Source organism: Lathamus discolor, chromosome 11 (assembly GCF_037157495.1).
Source record: "Lathamus discolor isolate bLatDis1 chromosome 11, bLatDis1.hap1, whole genome shotgun sequence".
In the NCBI taxonomy this organism is placed as follows: Eukaryota; Metazoa; Chordata; class Aves; order Psittaciformes; family Psittacidae; genus Lathamus; species Lathamus discolor.
The window spans coordinates 9183450-9204142 of record NC_088894.1 but is presented as its reverse complement, the minus strand read 5'-3'; the positions used below and the strand labels follow the sequence as shown (position 1 = coordinate 9204142).

The 20693-nt window shown below is 40.2% G+C and overlaps 1 long non-coding RNA gene across 2 annotated transcripts in view; it reads right to left on the bottom strand.

Moving 5' to 3' along the window:
- Nucleotides 1-20693, bottom strand: part of LOC136020456 (uncharacterized) — a 175074-nt gene that overhangs the window by 69148 nt on the left and 85233 nt on the right. For both annotated transcript variants that reach the window (XR_010615337.1, XR_010615336.1), the window contains exon 2: nucleotides 17614-17685. This is a non-coding gene — a long non-coding RNA (uncharacterized LOC136020456). The remainder of the gene's footprint in view (nucleotides 1-17613; nucleotides 17686-20693) is intronic.

Genomic DNA, 20693 nt, shown 5'->3' with positions numbered 1-20693 from the left:
AAGTATGGTCCATCAAGACCCCTGAACCAGTCTCTTGGGCTCTGCACAAGTGATGCTTACCTGAATAACCATGCAGCTGCCTCCCATACAGCAACAGCAAGTCCAATCTAAAAGAGTTGTATTTTCTTTCTAACTGCCCTGAGCAAAAGAACTTTCCCCTCTCTCCGTACTTGTCTAGCATCATCATGGCAATATAGTAAATTCAACTGCCTGGCCCTCTCTGTGCCTAAAAGGCATGAAGGACACGGAGGAACTGTGGGGTCTATCACATGTAAAATTTCTTTTGCAGCACATAAGAATCAGACATAATCTCTTGTGACATGACATCAAGAAACAGTTTTGTTTCTTTCTTTACCCCAAGCTAAATGAAGGGTTTATATTCTGCTTGTGGTTAATGCCTATGTTCATAACCATGTATCTTTCTAAGCATCTCTGCTGTATCCTGCATCACTGCCTTTATGGCTGTGCAGCCCAGAACCCACTGATAACTTGGTTTTCAGAGGTGTACCTGTAAGGATTCTTTTACTTTCCAGTAATTTCACTATTATTCCCTTTATCACACAATTTTGGCAGCTTCACAGTGCATTTCCTGAGGCTGAAGGAGCAGAGCAGCAACCTCAGCAGAGAGGGTGCCACAGCCATGCACAGCATCAAGCTGTGGTGAGCCCAAAGGTGGCAGATGGCCATTTCCACCACTCCTCAGCAACACTTGTCATTGGGACTGCTGAGCTGCCCTAAACCCCCACAACAAAATTGCTCTTTGTTTCCCTCCACCATCCATCAGAGTCTCCTCGTTGGAGGAGCAGCTTTGGAAAAGATAAAACAATAAATGGGAGCAGCAGGCAATACTTTGTTTCAGTGGTTTCATCATTCCAATGTGGTCTTTTTCTTGCCAGACTGGGTTTTTCACACCTTGGCCTTTGTGCTGCTAGGCATTTGTGTAATGGTGGGAAAGACTCTGCCATTCCCATCACAGCAGGAGATGTCCACCACACACATTCCCCACCACAGACAGAGTAGGTGAATCTCAATTCTTTTGTAAAGGTAAACTTGCAGGTAGGTGTTTGTTGTTTATCTTTTCAAACCATGTGTGCAGCATGGGGTTAGTGCATTTCTCAGCAGGTGACTATTATTAGAATGCAAAGGGAAAACTAGTAGGACCTCATTTTTTTTGGACAACTATTTCTTGCAGAAATTGGTGCATTAACATTCAAAACAACATCCAATGAAAGGAGAAAATTTTACAAATAGGGCCTTTCAGTCAAAAGTTCCACCTTTGTGAATAAACACAGTCCCAGACACGAGGAAAACCTGGAGTGCCGTCAGGGCAGGGAGCAACCCAACAGAGGAGCCAACTGGAGGCTATTGCTTGGAAAAGTGGCCAAAAAGAGAAACTTTTCAAACTTTTGAATAAAAGGCAAAGTTTCCTTTAGCAAATACGAAGAGATTTTAAAATAATACTTAAAAATATAGTTACTCTAAGTTTATACTTAAGAGTCTTATTCCTCATCAGCAGATGGCAACAAGCACTTTACATCCAAAACCTTGTGTGACTAATTGAGGATACCCACTTCAAAATTACAGCAACAAGCACACATAACATTTATTTCTATAAATAAACATTAAATATGTCTATCTATAAATATGTGTTTAAACACACATTTATTTTTATAAAACCTTCCTAGCCAGGAACAGTATTGGTATCATCCTCATTAGCCCATTCTTCTAAACCAGAGTTCTCCCACCTTTTGAAGACAACTGTTTGTTTCTATTTTCCCCTATTGTTCCCAATAAGACCACTGTTTTTTGCAGTACACTGTCAAGTACAGCTCACCTTTCCTGTCCTCTTTCTGCATACCCCAAAGGACAAAAACACGTACAAATGCTGCATAAATGTTCTCTAGCCTCAGCATAGTCGGACAGGTATGATGTCATTTTTCTATCTTCTTAATATTGAAGCCCTTTTTATTTTCTCATGAGCTAAGTGGATTTGTACGGTACATTCATCCACACAGAAATTCATACCAAGAGCTGTGTGTTTGTATTAATCAAAAACATGTGGCAACACGCTTACGTGTAGATAAACAGCATGGGTAATTGAGAGAAATGTTCTGCTCAGCGTTTTGCTTGTTCTGGTGTGTCTGTTGCGTTGCTTTACATTTAATAAAGAAAATGAAACAGAAAAAAAGTCATGTTTTTATAATTCACTGCTGAAAAAGTTACAAATTTTTAAAATGCATTTTCTGGTCCCTACCCTGAGCAATAACTATAAAACACTAAGTTATTTGCTGTAGACAGACACCAGATTTTCTTTCATATGCCAAAATCTTTAAGCTATATTACTCTGAAATTGGAATTGATGGAGGACATCTGATGTAAAAGATTCTTTTCTTTAAGTTTAATATGTCACATCACATGATCTTGTCAGGTGGGATCATGTCAATTATATTTATGCCATAATGTGAATCAGCCATGTACAAGTCGACTGTACTAACACAGAGAAAGGAGATAGATTTTTGTTTTTGCGGTATCTTAGCAGTCTTTCCCCTTTTCTTACCTTCTTTTTAAAGAAGAAAAAAATCTGACTTACAAGAAGCAGCTAAATCCCAGACAACTTTCTACCAAGCCCAAATTCCTGATCCTAGTTTTGTGTGGGTGGATCAGAGCACCAATAATAGGAAAGCCATGAGATGAAAGTGAGCTCTCCTTCCATTTACTTTGGGTTCAGCTGCAGCTATAGCATTTTTCATCTACAAAATTCAGACCTTGGTTTGCAGAGACTTTTTCTGACTAATTTTCCCTCTTTGTTACATCACTGAAACACGAGAGGAACAGTATCTGAGATCATCATTCACCTGAAGATGAGGAAAAATATATCAATGAACTGGAAATACCCAGGACCTTTCACAGCCTCCCTGACATCTGACAAGCCTCCTGTCAGCCCAAACCACCATGACGGGTGGCAGAGGAAACCTGCCTGGCAGCAGCAGTGCCTGCTATGCACTGGGGAAGGGCATAGGACCAGATTCTGCTTCCACTTACAACTCCCTTGCTCTGCTGAGTGGTTCAGCAATGAAATTTAGCCACATAAAACCAACCGACTCAGAGATACAAGTGTATGTATGGCACTAGTGACACCCAAAACCTGAAATCCTACTTGGCTTTTCAATGCTATTCGCTAAGAGGGGTGGAAATGTGAGAAGGAAAAGTCCCCAAAATTGAATATGCTACAAAATAATGAATTTTTGTTCATTGTGCAAAAATATTTTTTTTTTTTTTGTTCTTCAGGAAAGAAAGTATACCTGATGATGCAGGTCTGGTGTTGAACCAGGAAATACAACTGGGCAGAGGTTTCTGCCAAGAACATGTTCTAGCAAAGCTACAAGACTAAGGTCCTATGCCCTTTCCATCACACTATGGTTTTCACTTGTTCTGGTGAGACTGACCACAGCTATCCCTTTCGTCCATGGTGCTTTTCACAAGAGCTACCTTTTCACAATGAACTCAGACAAACAGAAAATCATGTGCTGAGGAAAACCAAATGCATAAACTTGGGTTCAAAATCCAGCTTGACCATTTGAGCCCACAACTCAAAGACCAAGCTCGGTTACTAGGTATGAAGTGCAAAAGAACCAGATGCCTGTATCGTTTGTGGCTCTGGGTTAGCATAATTTATCCTGAACTGTGAAGCTCATTTAAAATACACAAAAGCAGCTTTGCCAGTTCTCATTTAATCCCACACAGAAAGTTGCCTTAATTTGCAGTCAGTGGGGAAGTTGGCTGTTACACCTGTGCCACGGCAGCCTGCGTGCGAGTTGTACTTTACTACCCTGGTGTGTCTGAAGGGATGCTTCTGTGGGAATAAAGCTGCACACTAAAAATAGAACAGGGGTTAAAAAAAAAGTTGCTTCTAAATTTTGCATCCAGTTTTCATGCGAACTGAGTGCAGCCCAGAAACGTAACCTCAGACGGCCAATGCAGCTCATCCCTGCTGCAAACAGAGCTGGCGCACAAGTATAGCCTTTCTGGCCGCAAAACAGTGAAGGGTCTCCACCTCCAGCTCAGTACTGCCTCTGCAAGCAGGGCAAGAGAAAATATAGGAGTAAAGTCAAACGCAGGCATATTTAGACTGTCCATTAAGCATCATCTCATGAATTGTTAAATTAATACTATCAGAAGTATTAACTCCACCTTAACAGTAACTAATGCATTATCTCATTCTGGGTTTCAGCAGATATAGGAGAAGGATGATGTTCTTCAGAAGCTAGGAAGCTTTCAAGCCTCAAGAGAAAACATTTCCATCTGGGAGAAGGAACTACTTGCAGGTAGCTAATCTAGTCCCCAGAGGAAAGTAAAACAGAAAAAGGTAAAGTTGTGATATGATTCATTTGGCTTTCAGAGTTGCAGCAGAAGTGCTCTAATAGATGCCTGCTATTATCTATTAATTTGTGCTTTTACGTTCAATAACAACCTGATTCCCAGACCATTAATGGTAAGAAATAGGTCTTGCACATAGAAGACACACCATCTCTTTCCCACTCTTAATTATTGAAGGAAGATGCTTTTACAACTGCATAAATGGACAAAATCTGCAGCAAGCTTCCCCATAGATCCGTGAAAACAAGGTGCTACTGAGCACAAATAAGATATTCCAACTGACAGAGAAAGATATGTTACATTAGTTTATATTTCTGGAGATGATCTAAGCCCTTAGTTATCTGTTACATCAAATGTCTCAGTTTTCCTTCTGTAATCTAATATCCACCTTCAAGTTTGCCCTACATTTAAAATTTATACAGGTTTTTTCAGATGCTGCCATTTTGCCTCAGGCTTTTTAGGTGTTAAGCTCCAGTAATAATCTACACTGTTTCTTTAAGAAAGTTCATCCATTCACTTTAATTACATTTTCAGCCCTGGTTATTGTCCCCGTGCCTGCAAAGAATGTTTCCAGCCATAAAAAACCATTATCTGCCACAATTATGGATAACCAGAGCGTGGCCAGAGGGCAGAAATGCCATGGTGAAAGATTGTACCGCAATTCAGCACAGAATTTATAACTTTCCTCAGGGCTAACTGTCAGCCTGATCACAATGCCTGACAAAAAGATCTAGTAAAGCAAATGCAGATGCTTCTTCTTGCCTGCATGGTTGCTCTTTTTAGTTGTTTTTTTTTCTTTTTGAGGTGCAGTTTGTTATAACACATTAAATTGCAGCCACTCTAGATGCAACGCTACAGAAAAGACACCATGCCTGATTCAGTTTGTAGGAGCACAGATTTAGATCATACAAATCCAGCACCATGGCTGTAAACACACATTGTTCTCTGTGCAACCAGTGCATCTCAAAGGTACACAGAAAATACTACTGTTTATTTGCTCTGGTCGCAGGAGCTGCAGGCTCAGTTTCCGCTGTGTCGTGTTCTCTTTGCTTGTTACTGATGCCAGATGGAGACAGAGATGACCCATGTTACTGCTCTTGCAACATTAGATCTTTCCATCTCTAATTCTTGTGGTTATTAACATGCAGAGGAATGCTAAACTGGAAGAAATATTAACTTCTTGACACAGTAGTCAAGTATTTCTAATTATTTCTCTCATTCCATCTGGACATTTTTGTCCTAATGGAACAGAGGCTTGTCCTATGCTTCCTGATGTGCAGGATTTCAACAGAAGAGGGCAAGAAGATCATGAGCCCCATCAAGATATTTGTTGATGAGAATAATAATATAAATCCTTCTGTAACATTTTTCCAGCCAGAAGTCTCAAAGCACAATACAAACATGACTCAGAAAACTGAGCAGATAGGATTGATTCTTGGGTGATGTTCCTGGCATCCCTGATGCCTATGCAACCCCCAGCACAGCAGCAGGAGCTGCTGTCCCCACCCATGTGCATGGCAGCCGTATTTTTGGACCCTTGTGAAAGGACAATGCAGGTTGAAGTTCTTCCCCTCAACATGCTCCAGGCTTGCTTTAGCCTGTGCCTGGGTGCTGGTCTCCATTCCCACAGAGCAGATGATCCCCAAAGTCGGGCTTTGTGCCTGATCTCAAACAGACCTTAGCATAGAGGTGATAACAGCAAGACCAGGATCTCTCATCCTTTGCTTTCAACAGAGGATGTTGCTTTTCTCAGTAAGGAGGCAGCTGCTCAAATGCAAACGCAGAATAAAGACCTGGAAAAGATATTTGATTTCTACCCCAATCTGTCCCTGGGATTACAAAAAATGCTGTGCTTCTAAATGGGATAATAATGCCCACAGGCATCTTCTTGCACCGTTAGGCATTAAAGTGCTTTTAAAAGCTTGGCTCCAGTGCCCACAGATCAGACTGAGAGCATTCATAGCAGTTTCAGTATAGATCAGCCCAGTTTCTCCTCCTTTCAGTTGTAATTACAGGAATCCAAAATATGGAAAAGATAAAGGTTAGAAATTTCAGATAAGATGACAGAGCTGGTTTTTTCTTGGTTCTGGGCAATGCAGTGAGATGGTGCAGCAGGTCGGTTTTGCCTAGCAAAAACCCTTTGACTTTCGTTCTAAGCTCTCTGGGCTTCATTCTCGAGTCTGACCAGTTCCAACTCTGATGCAGCAGAGCTCTTTGCAAAGGGAGTATTTCTCACAGTCTCTGAGATGGCAAATCTTCCACAGTTCCCACCACCCTAACCCCGCTCTGGCATGAATAGGTCATAAGATTTGGCACCTCTGAGTCAGCTTCAAATTCAGTTTCTATCCTAAACAAAATCCAAGGCAGAACTCCACCTCTTGGCATCTCTTCAATAAAACATCATTCTACCTGAACCTCAGAAAAGATAAACTATTAAAGTAATAAGAGGATAATTTAACCTCTTTAATCAGATAATCCTCCAGCACATTGGACATTTATTTGCACGGTATATTCTACAGTAATGAGTTTGCAGCTCAGATTTAAACAATTCCCCACCCTCAGAAAAAAGCTGAAGGAAGTGGTTGAGACATTCCATATCTCAGGTGCCATTATGTGAATGTGAAAACAAATGAGTTTAATTGGGGAGAAATTCATCCCAGACAGAGGGCTTGCCCAAGGCCCTTGTCTGAGAAACCCCACTTAACTCTGCTCTAGTGCAGAACAGCTACACAGGCACTAGATGCCAATTAAACCCTACTTATCTTTTTAATGAAGGGCTGAATCTGAAAATGAATTATTGTTTTGATGTGTAAATGATGTCGGTTTGGTAAGGCAGTGAAAGTATTCTATCTGGGGGGACAAGCAAAACTAAAGTGATCAAGTGGTTGCATGAACATACATGTGAATGCTACTGAGATTTCTATGGCTCTCCAGCAAGGAGGAAAATTCTCCACAGTACTCAGATTAAAACTGCATATTCAGCAACTTGAATCACTCTGTGTCTTTGTGCCAGTTTCAGCCAAGCATTCCTTTCAGAGACCAAAACAAACAGAAATACTTCCCTGAAAACTAGAACTTCATTTCAGTGTTTGCTAAAATAATTTCTTTTCTAAGCAGTTGTTCATTCTCATACTTCCCTCAATTCCATATATGTAAGTGTCGAATGTTCAAAAATAAAGGAACTGTTTTATCTTGGGCCAAGCCAAATGTTTCTTTTAACTTATCCATAACTTTTCAACTGATGAAAATATTTAGAATTTTTATTTTTTGTTTATTTACCAGGATTTTTTTCCAAAATTTAAAATTGGCCAGGACAAACAAAGCCACCGATTAATACAGGTCAATGTATGGTCCAACACCAAGCAATTAATTAAAAAAAAATCATTGTAATCTCATTTAAAGTTCAGTTTAGGGAATAATTGTCATGATTTCTTAGTTTTTGGTAAGCTGCATCTTTACCTTAAGTAGTGTACGTCTTCCATGTGGCTCCAGTCATGAACAGTGCTTTTTGAAAGACAATGTCTCTGACAGGGATCTTTGGAAAAGGAAGCAGTACTCTTGCTATGAAACAAAAGTGAAATATGGTGCTTCCTCCTCACTCAAGTGCCAAAGACCTGTGAGCTAGCTTAGATCCCACCAACAAGATCGCTAAAGTTCATCAAGTTTTCAGACTCCTACCATTGCATCCATGAACGGGTGAATAGTGAAAACCGGTGTGCAAGACTATAAAACTCTACAGATGAGCTCTCCCAGCCAGTGATTTTAGCTTGTGGCCTAAAGCCTAAAGGAGTGCAGGCACTGAGACAGCTGACTTTAAAAAAGTAAGCCTATAAAGAGAAAGCTTAAATACCCATGGGAAGAGGCTGAAAATCACCAGACCAGAGGAAAAAGCATTCAAAACTGTGGATGATTTTTATGATTTTTACAGTTTTGAACTTCTCCTTAACAATGCTAAATAGTAGGACATGTCTATTTGAAAACAGTAATGCAGATATTGTTTCAATGTGCACAGAACTTCATTTTAGTAAGTAGAACTGATGAATTAATTGTCAGACACATAGATATCTCACTTGCAAGACTGTCATCTTCCTAGGACAGATTGCATGATACAGTTAAACTTCAGAGAATAGCTAAAATGATCTACAGTAACCAGTATTTAATGGACAGAGAAGTCATGGTCATTGGCAACAAAGGGTGGAGGGACTTGCTGGTCTTTCTCATCTATGAAATATGCTAGTTTTCTGAGATATAAACAAATGCCATGATTAAGGTGTGAATAATATACATTAATCTATACCAATAAGCCTCTGTTTTTTGAAAAATCACTGAGATGTCTTTGGAAAGCCACACTCTTGCACTGCACTGGTCACATAGGTTTGGGGTCTACAGCTAGATATGTTAAATCCCAATTTATAGTTTAAAAAAGACAAAATGCCATCCTACTGCTAACTTAAATCATCCTCATTTCTGCTCCACCTTCATTACACAAAATTCCCTTTGCATGATTGCAAGATCAAATCCTTCATCCCAGGCTGTAATTACAGAGCAGTTGGGGAATAGGTGCCGTCTTCCCTTTCCAGGGTCATATAAGTAGTTAGTCAATCATACTATTAAGACATTTTCAGTTTTAATAAATGAAGGTGGTGTTCATCTCATGGCTGAGAATGGATATTTTCATGGAAATAAATATCTGATGCATATCTTCACAGCATCTCCTTAAGAAAACCATTATCACTTCAAAATAGTTCCTCCCAGCAAAAAGTGCGATTATGTCATTCTTGTCCAAGCCAAGTAATGATGAGATGATAGGCTGTGTTTATGTTTTTGTCATGTTTCAGACCCAAAGAATCAGCCACAGAAAGCTGATGAAACTTGAATACAGTTGCAGACCAGAGAGAGTCAGTGTTTCAGACACCTGCAGTAGTGCTAACGTCCCTCACAAGCTCCTTTCAAGCTGATTCACAAATTAAAACCAGGTTTTGAACATGCACTTAGTCAGAGCTTGTTCCACAAGTAGGTCCACTGAACAAGGGGCTAAGAGAATCCAATTCTGTGCTTAGATGCTGAAAACCATCTACTTAATGGCAGCAATTACCACTGATCCATCGTGTTAGCTTCTTAACATTTAATATCTTACTCCCTAAGATATGAAAATAAGTTATTTTAAGCTCCTAAAATAGATTTGAAGAGTCCCCTAAAAATTCTCAGGACCAGTCTCATTCAAAGGTGAGTGGGATTACGCCCAGAAGTTACTCAGATGCTTTTAAAAATTCCTATTTAATTTTACAATGCGCAGCCCTGAAGTAAATCTCTATTCAGTACTTCTTGTAATCAAGCTTAAGAAATTGACTTTGGAGCCAACACACATCTTTGTACCTGTATTTTCTGCTGGCTGGTTTTCCTGCTGTAGCACAATGCCATGGTGCTTCATTCACAACCATACCCAAAATATTAACCCAAGACCCAAACTGCTATTCTGATCTGGGTCTACAGAGTGCTCTGAAAAGAGTCTGTGTTGTAATGGGCACACACAAGGTCAACTGTGCTTAAGAATATTGTCTTTGGTAAATAAAATGGTTTAAAAACTTGACAATTTGCTATAGATTTTGCAAAATATTTTTCTTTGGAAGCACTAAACTGCCAAAACAAACCTTCGTTACCACGTGCTGCAGAGGTTAAGCCTGATGTCAAAATGAACTCCATAGATGTCTTGGGAAATAATGTCTCTTAATACTCTAGTTAAGCACCATTTGTTGACTTAGAAATATAACGATTGGAATGCGTATTTCATATTTAGCATTTGCAGTGCACAGGAATGCACATTTTACAGTTTTTTATTAGTGCGAACATTTAGAAACCAAGCAGAAGACTAATTTATTATTACTGTTCCTACTAATAAGTATTTTTATTATTGATGTACACAAAGTTCCCCATCAGGATAGTGACCCTGTAACATTAACTTTTAAATAATGCATAAATTGGCAAATTTCAATTTATGGTAATTGTTTCTCATAAACCTAGGTAATTAAATGCTGCTTCTGCAGTTGCATATACAAAACTATAGGGTGGACCTTCCTCCTGCAGCACTGCAGCCATGCAGCTCCCTGAGAGTGAGCTGAGGTGCAGAGATTAAGCTATTGTCAGGATGGAGGATCACATTTGTGAGTTGCTATTATTATATTATTATTTTAATATTTGATTACACTTGACACTGTGGTACTCTGGCAAATATTACTCATTAGAAAAAGTAATACTAAGGTTTTCTTTTTTCTCCTGCACTACTCTGCAATAATCCCAATGCATGTCTTGCGATGGGACTGCTCCTGATTTGCACTAGCAGAAGGAGCATAAGCCTACAAGTTTCAGAGGGTATTTGACTCATCAATTAGAAGGCCAACTCAGGGTCATATCCACTGGCCACACCACCTTTCACCAGCTCAGCACAAGGCTGGTAACCCCCTTAAGCATGATGTTAGTACCTGGTTTCTTTTCCTGTTCCTAAGTAAATCCCTTCCTTACCAAAAGGCACTGACACTTAAGCCCTAGCATTTCCAGTGAAAATCAAGAGAATAACCTCGATGGAAAATTCCCCTAGCAGGCTCTGGGGAAGGAAAACATAAAAATCTCTAATTACCAAACACTGTGAGAGTTTAATTGTGAGCCCTCCCGAGCCCCTTGCTGGCTGCACTGGGGAGCGAACATTTGCTTCTACAAACCCCATCTGCCAGCAGCGGGGGCTGGGGCTGCTCACACCCTGCTGTTGCAGACAGCAAGGAAACCATCCAGTGTCCCAAAAAAATTAATGAATTATTCTCCTCCTCCCAACAGACTCAATGCTGGAGCCAGGAGCCGTAATCGCACTCTTGCAGCCTCTGAGTCACTGTCAGACAGAGCCCAGCACAGAGCAGCCTGCACAGTCAGCAGAGGCGGTATGTGCATTGTGTAGTTCAGTCAAACCAGTTTAAAAACAAACTCATCTTCCCTTGGCCCCTCACAGGCCCCTCTCAGCACACACAAGTGCTGCAGCCTCCCACCATACACGCGGCTTTGTTGGAAGAGAGCGGCTGTCTGGCATGAAAGAGCCTTTGCCCAGGTGAACCAAAGCTGAGGTTTTCAGAGAAGCCTGCAGGAGTCAAGCGTTCAAAACCCATTAAAATTCAATGGGAGAGGAGCACTTGTGCTCTTGGGTGCCTTTGAAAATCCCATCCTCTGTCTCGAGGTTAAATCAAGATGAGGACAGGAGCTTTCACCTTGCTGTGTTTTCTAAGGACAAATGTAGAGTCCGCAACTGCAAAGACAGGCATTGCAAGACCCTTCTGCTCATTGCCATAACCACAGATAACTTCCATGCTTTCCCAAAGCTCCTGTGAGTTTCCTCCATATACCAGAGTTATTGGGCAGCTGGAGTGGATAAATGGTCACTGTCATGAAGTAGCGATGTTGTGGAGAACATAAATACCTTTTTCATTTCTTCTTCAAACATTCATGTCATATCTAGCTGCACAGAAATGGTAATTTTCCATAATGAACCATTTGCCATCTCTCTCTGACAAAAAAAATGATTGGCAAAACAAATTAGTTTCCCTTTCCCCCCATTATGGCATTTGGATTGAAGTGTCAGAGAAGTTCTGGGAGGTATTAAAGATCTGTAAGTAAATTCTGACTATTTTAATATTCAAAATTCAAACCATGTTGATTACCTACAAGAGGCTCCATAGCTTGTTTCTGCTGCTTGGCTGAAGTGAAATGCTAGGAATAGTTTTCCAGTAAGTGTATGTACTCAACATTTCTATGCATATTTACTGATATTTGCTCACTATCATTGTTTTAAGTGAATGTTTCCACCACAAGCTTCAACTGTATGTTTGATCAAGAAAGTAAAAATTCCAAACACCCCAACAAATTAACATGATTGTAAACATTATCATGATTAAAAACATGAGAGCATCTTGGGGGAACTTAAATTTGCTCTAATTTTAACTCACTTAAAATTGTTGCTAAACCATGTATTGTCATTCACACCCTTATTCTTCCAGTGGAAATAAAAGTGCATTTTTATTTTATATAACAATACAATAAAAAGAGGCTAATTTCTAGCTTTTAAAGTTGGTAAAACATTTCAAGGGTTGATTTTTGTCTAATATTTCAACAAGCAAAGGACTAAAATGCAAAAATTATTTGTATTTAATCATTGTGCTCTATGAATGTTCTTCAAAATGAGTGATTTTTCCATATTTGTTTAACATAAATCAAAAAGCATTTAAAAAGTAATGTTTCATCAGATCATGCTGACAGTGTTTGTATTGTTTGCATTGATTCAGTAGAACAAAATAGCATTGTTGAAGAGACAGACTGATGCTTACTAATTCCCACTTTCCAAACTATAAGCAGCAATAACCCTTGAAAATTTCTAAGAGATCATCCTGAAAAGAGTGAAGATAAACATACATCACTTCCCTTCATACACCACTTCCCTTCATACTCTAATAGGAACATTACTAGAGTAGGGTGTCTTAGAGTAATGCATTCGACCCCAGGATAACACAACAGCACTGTGAACTGCTAGTCCTCAATATCACTGTATATGTAAAATAAGATTTTCAGACATTTTCCTTGGAAATAATAGCAGCCACTGAATAGAAGTTGCAGATGTGCAAAACTTGGTCATGTTTTTGTGCCTGACACAGCTAAGTAGTATGACTGTGAAAAGAGGTCCTAGAATCCAAGTTCCCCAGCCCTATTGCCCCTTACTCACATTCAAACTACCACAAATACTATGCTGAAATATCACTGTTAACCTGACCCCAAGGCAACCGCTTTTCCAACTGATCCTGGGGCAGTTATTGCAGCCAGTCAAGCAGTATCTGTCAATTTTCAGTACATGTCATTTCCCAGTAAACCTTTCCATGTTGTGTGATGAGCACCAGTGGTGCAGTGCTGGTATTTAGAAACACTGATTTGTCTTCAGTCTTGCTGCAATAGACCTGTGAGTTGGTGCTTTGGGGGCTAGAGGAGAAAAAGGAACCTTGCCAGAATAAGAGCTAGCTTTATCCTGCAGGAAAGGCTCCTCTGTAATCCACAAAGAACAAGACACCAAAGACACTACAGCCAGCATTACAATGGTAAGACCCAGCTTCAGGAAGGCTACAGGATATGACACAATGGCCAGTCACCCTAACTTGGCCAGCCACCATAACATGACCCGTGAGAATCAATAGAACTTGAGGTGCTGAGGATCTAGGCAGCAGGACACGTCTACCCTGCACACTTCAAATTAACAGATACATAAAAGCAGCCTTGCTACACTAGCACTGGGACTATTTTTCCAGTTGTGAACTCCAATGCTTAGTTCTAATGCGGGTATCTGCTGCTCTACAACAGCAGCCATCTCTAGTCTTTCTGTACACTAGGCTCCTGTGGTACAAATGGAGATGAATGATATATTCCTGGGGTTTAAGGTCATTGTGAAAATGGAAATCATTATACACAGTGGGGACTACTTGAACACCTATGCTGAGACAGAAGCCAGAAGAGCAAGGGAGGTGGGATTTCAGACCAAACAGCCTCTTTGCACCAGCTCCCAGCATTGCATCAGTAAACTGTGCACCTCAAGAGCATTTCAGGGAGATCCAGGAGGGACTGTGCCTACTTGCACAGGGAATTCAAACAGCTTATTACCAAAGCCATTTTCTTATTTTATTATTACTTTCTTCAAACAAAGCTAATAAATCAAATCACCCAAGATGCACATTATGCAAAGCTTAATTAGATTTGGCACAGAACTCGCTAGGAGTAGCACCCATCTGACTTTAGATCAGAGAACTCCGGTTTGATGGGTGGAACCAAATCGCCCACTTTGGAGTTGCTAAATCTACTTTTAAATGCAGTGTGTTTGCATTTTTTCACTCTGGGACCTGGAGGAGGTTAGCTTTGTTTGACTTTTGGGCAATGGGAGCAGTAGAGGAGAATTCAGAAATAGAAGGATACACGTTTATAAAGAACATAAATCTCTTATTCTTCAGGCACAGAAGATTCGCAAAGAGTTGGCAGCAACTATTTCATAGAGCTGCTTTTCACAAAGCTACTGGGAGCTTGTAGAGCTTCCTCGACTACCTGCTTTTCTAATACATTCTGGGGTATTTTCAATAAACGTATAAAACTCATGCAAAAATACTGTTTTAACAGCATATTATTTGGCAGAGCAACCTTCACTGCTATTGCCTCTCTAGATTTTATTGTCAATCTCTTGCTTTTCTTAAGCCCACAGCTCCTCAAGAAACAAGATCCATTTTAAAAAATATAGCTGAAATTTTTCACAATACATTTATAACCCTAACAGAGAGCATTAAGAGAAAAAAAAACAAACTTTATTCAAGAAAAGGTGCATAAAAAGATTTTCAAAAAGTAAAAATGCTTCCCCCCACTTTGTCCCTTTTCTGCTGAGAGGGAACAAGGACCAGAGGGGGTGTAGGAAAAACTTGCACAAAAGAATAGCACCTCTGCATCCTGCTCCTGAACCCCTGCAGCAATCTCCCAGTTCCCTAATCCCCCTTTCATGGAATGACATGAGGGAAGCAGAGGGGAACGGAAGAAGCTGGTTGCAGACATGTGCATGTAAGTACAGCAGAGTTGTACTGGAAGTCCTGTGCTCCAGATAACACAACAAACCACAGACTAGGCAACAATGCAGAGAACATGATCTTTTCTGCACTATGGATGCCTTGTGACTGAGCTGTGTCTCAGCTGTCCAGGGTCTACTTGCAAAGAAGGAAATGGGTGTCAGCCCGCCACTGCTATGACACACCAGAAAAGACAATGCTCCCTGTTAAAACAACAACAGAGCTGGTTGGATGCACCGGGTCTGATCACACAGAGCCAATGCACTGCACATGCTGATTGAAAGGCGTACAGGTTGAAGCCTACCTTCTCTCCCTGCCGGCTCCCACGCACTGTGTTCTGCATTGCCATACCTTCACCATGGCTGCAGCAGCGTAGTGCAGGAGCACTGGCATGGACCACTGTCGGGCCTGCATTGCACTGGAGAGACATCTACTGAGCTTCATGCTCATCCAAACCCTGGCACAGCATAGACCGCAAGGCTTGCATGCCCAAATGACACCAACCAACACAAGGCAAACTTTAAACCACAAGTGCCTGCAATGGGAAACTCACATGCAGTCTTCAATCACAATTCAGAAAAAAAATATTCAGCAAACCTTTTAATGCTGTAAGTATTTAATCGAGAAAATCAATTGTCAATTCTAGTCAATCGACATTTAAAAAAAAAACCTCAAACATGTATACAGTTTCAAATTCATTCTTTAGAATGACACACACATTCAGGATCTGCCTTTAAAAAATGCCGGACACCACTGTTGAAGCCTGAGTTTTGTAATCTAAACATCTACATTTTTCTATCTGCTAGATGAGAGCCTCACATTTGCCTTATTCACAAATATAGAAATGGGCAGAAATAATTAAATAAAGGCAGTCTGGTTCATGCTCCACTGCACCATGTATGAGAAGTTGTGGCTGACAATGACATTGAAAACCAGTTGTCAGTCTAATGTAATCAGAGAGACAATTGGCTCTGCTGGCAAGAACTGAATTAGTGTTTTCTGTCTGAATCAGTGTCATCTTCTAGGGAGCAGTGAAGCTTATGCAATGATCACAAAACTCCCCAGAAGCTGTTTGTTACTGAAATATGGTGGTGCTTTGGTGCTGTGTAACCTCATTCTGTAATGCAATATACCTCATGGTCATGCTGCTGTTCTCATGTTTCTTGCAATGATACAATTCAATGACCAGATACTATATCAAACTAGACAACCATAACATTAAAACTTTAAAATCTCTCTTCGAGAGCTAACACAGTTTATTCGCAAATGCATTCTCTGCTCTCTTGCACGCCGTGCACATATGCAGAGCACGAAATCAGGGCAGAGAGTCCAGGCCTAGATATCGCCTCAAATGCTTGTACTTTGAGAAAGGCAGAAGGGTGAACAGTGTTAGTCCTCATTTTCCTAATGAGGACAGTGAATAAAATTCAAACCAAGGTCAGATACGAAAAAATCCCGCTTTTCAAGTAGGACCCATTGCTGATGCACCCCTGTATTTTGCCATGGGAAACTGAGAGTCTGTCTTAAAATAGTCACGTGCTTTGTTGATGCTGACAGCACCTTGCAGCTTCATCTTTATTTTGTTTCAGTGAACACTAGCATGAGCTGGTGCGGAGTGCTGGAATATGCTGTGTACTGGTTTTGTTTCTTCATTTCTAAGTTTTCACTGTGGTAGAAGCTTGCTCTGCATCTGCTGCCTCTTACCTGCAAAGCCACCTCACTAGCCCCTCATGGGAGATGTGAACAAGTTTGCAGGGGACTCCTTTCACATGTTCTGAGAGTGTGGAAGGACATACAGGTACAGAGCAGAAAGGCTACCTCAGAAAAGCCACTTATTTTCAAAGAAATATTACTTCAGCACAAGGAACTACCAAGATCTTTACATTAACACACAGGAATATTATCTTAACCATTGTTTCTATAACAAACAACTGGCTCTCAGAAGTTTCTGCTTCCTGCTCTATTTAATAATTATCTTGCATTCAGTGATATTGAGCAACACAAAATTCAAATATTAATCAAAGCAATAAAAGCAGATGGGTTTTATGTTATTCCAGTTTTACACATATTTTTTTCTTTTTCATCTGTAACATCTGTTTCTTTAAAGAGCTATCGGTATAATGGGAGGATACTGTCTTTGGATTGATATACGTCTGTAATTAGCAAGCTGATGGTCCTCCTCAGGCCAAGGAGACATGAGATGATCTGTCACTTAAAGGCAGGCCACCAAAATAGATACCCTCTTTTTATAATTAATGTTCCACGTTACATATTCATTAAGACTTACATAAATTATTTCCTTGTTCAAGGTTCAACTTTTCTGTCCTTGTTCAGACAAAGCTCTCATTGAATCAGAATGTGTTTACTCAACAGGATATGGACACACTTTCAATCTGTTGTACCGCCATTAGTCTTTGTAAGCCTCTAGTCTTGCTCAGTCAGAACAAGGGACTAGTCAAATCCTGAAGCCCTTCATATGTGATTCCCTCTTAATTTCTACTAAAACCACCTCAAAAAAAACCCAACCCGAAATAGAAAAAAAAAACCCAAACAAAACCCAAAACTGAAACAAAACCATTCAAATACAAGACTTTTGCAAAAACAACAGGAGACTCACAGGAATAGGAAGCGTTGGTATACCACATCTGCCACACCAGTGCTTCAGACCAGGCCTCCACAGAGCTCCCTGCTGAAAGACAGAACAAGTGAGATGAAGAGAGAAGAGGAATGGTTTATGCCTTACACCTACTGTTTGTCAAGCCAAAGCCCCAAACAGGAAATGTTTCACTAGCAAAGTTTTGTAACAATGTGCGTTTTTCATATGTAGAGGGTGAATTTTGTAGGTTACTTCAATAACCATTTTGATTTACTGAAACAAGGCAAAGAAGAAAAACACCCAGTAGGGGCAAGGCAGATGACCACATCCCTTTGGCACACACCTTCCTGTCCAGCTCTGCCCTCTGAAGGCATGTACGCTCTCCAGTAGTGCTTATTTATATGTCACATTACAGTGATGAATGTTACTATTGCTCTCCAAAACATATGCTCGAAGTTTATTATGGCACTAAATATGGGCTGGGTAAGAATCTGGATTGTTTAAGTGTCAAACAGTGACAACATGTGTACAATACAACACAGACATCAAGGGAGAACCAGCTCAGCTAATATGTGGTATTCATATAAGCCTTTAAGAACAAAGACCACCCATAAAGCAAAGCCAAAGCTGCTGCAAGAATAGGTGGTACTGCTTCCGTCATTGCATACTGTGTGCCAATTGGTTTCCTAATTAGATTTGCAAGCTAATAAAAGGCATAAAATACAATAAAAGAACAATATGTCATAACTTCTCCTATGGCAGACCTTGCAGTAAATTCAGCAGATTTCTGACCATGGCAGGTACCCAGTGCATGTTTGTTTTTCTTATAGCTAGGTTTGGTTTCTTTCTATTTTGCATGGCCTGTACCTTCTTTCATGAGAGTGAATACTTCCTTAACTAGGATGATCCTGAGCACAACAGTTATTGACTAAATAACAGTCAGCATAAATAACTCTCATACTTCTCAGCATCTTCCTTTAGATGACGGTGTTTTGTTCCATTTCAAATTCTGTTAAAACATACAGTAAAATGGTAGTACAAAACAACCTAACCATTAAAAAAATAATTAAATCACAAGGAAAACATTCTAAAGTCCATCTCCTTAAACACTTGGGTTAGACAACTTGGATACAGCAGCACCACATGAGAACTGCTGGAGCTCTAGTCTCGTACCACAGGACTGAAGGGTTCAACCAGAACTGGAGCACTGCTCAACAGCACTTCAGAAGGATTGAAAGAAGAAAAAGAGTGAAAACAGAAAGTGACAAAAAAAGGACAGGAGGAAAGAATAGACTGAAGAGGGAAAACATGGTGGGGATGGGGAGGGAAGTGAAATTTAGATTAAAATCTAGTGCACCTTCATCACATTTGTATACAAGTGAGTTGTAAAAGAATTTCTTCCCTTGATATATCAAACCCTTAATAGACAACTTTCCTTTCTCAGCAACAGTTAATTAATAGAAAGACCAAATGAAACAGCGAGCCGAAAGAGAAAACTGCAGTGCCATAGTGACAACTTTTGCTCATATGAAATCATATTTAAATCTGAAAAAAAATCACTGTCCAGACTGTGGTCTGCAATGCAAGGGTCTCAGCATGTGACAGCAATTCCGATAAGACCTTAGACTTTCAAACAACACAGTGAAAGTCCAAAAAGATGCTACCACACCTTAGCATGCAATCTCCAGTGCAAACTGGAGAAAGCTATTCTAAGAACGTGAGTGGTACTACCTACACCACAAATTCAACAGCAATAGTAGCAATCCCCACACACTTACACCAACTGCACAGCAGGTTGGACCCTGATAATAAGCCAAAACCTGGAACCTCTACTATGATTGCAGTCGCAAAGGGTTTCATTGCTGGTACCAGCTCATATTCAGATGGTCCCTTTGCCCAACACAGCCTTACTCCCCAGCCTTTTGGAGCATGGTATAAAATCTTTTCCTCAGGCTCTCTCAGAGGAGGTGGGTTGAGTGAGGTTTGGGTGCTGGAAAGAAAGATGTATTGGCTCAAAGTTAAATAGCTTTTTGTATGCACAACCTGAGGCACAAACAAGTCAGGATTTGCGCACTGGACCTTTGCATACACAATCTGTGTACTTTGAAAAAATCGTTCATTAGTCCTTCTATTGCATGGGTGTGAAAACACTGGGTCAGCTCCTTTATATTTTAAACAGCATAGAAATGAGTGTGAAATTAGGAAATCCACAAACATCTTTCTACAGCCCATGGACTATCTGAAGAGGCAGTCCTGGCCCTGACCAAGGAATGGACAAATGAAACTGTGTCATGGAGAAAACACGCTGGATGACCAAAATGTTCTGTACAATCCATGGATATCAGGGTTCATATCAACAGCTCATGTCTGGCCCAAGCAGACTTCAGTGGCACTAGAGCTAGAACAAAGATTCAAGCAAAGAGCAGCAGTGACGGTATAGGGACAATATGGCACATGGGTCTTGATGAGCTGTTTCCATTTTTCTTTGTTTCCATTGTTTGGAAAGAGTTTTTCAAAGGGGAGGACCCCAGCTAACAGGCCTTTTGGAAGAAAAGCACTTTCAGAAGTGACTTAAAAGAAAAGAGGGTGGGGGAAATCTGATTTAATAAATGATATATAGGAGTATAATTATATGGTTTTAAACACAGTTCCAGTTCACTTGTCTCAGCAAGAAATGCTGGTGTGCAAAAGAAATCATTTATATTGCTTACTACGGTTTTTCAATCTTGGCAAGCACTTTTTCCATTCTAAGATGTGGGAACACCCACATCAGTAATTATATACGTTAGCAAAAATACAAGATAACTTGTATTCTGGATAGGGGGGTTTCCCCCATTTCTCAGTGAACTCCTAGGGCAGTAAAAGGAAAAACTGCTATTCTATAAGCTTCAAAACTGTAAAAAATTATTACTGAGGTAATATTATTACGAGGTTGTCTCTACATAATGAGCCATAGAACCATTATCCAAACATTTATCATACATTACACTTCAGTGACAAAAATAACAATTTAGCATTTTTCCATTCTGGATACGTTATTCCGTGTGAAGAGGGTAAATAGTCCACATAGTGCAAAACAGCAGAACCAGCGGTGAGATTTT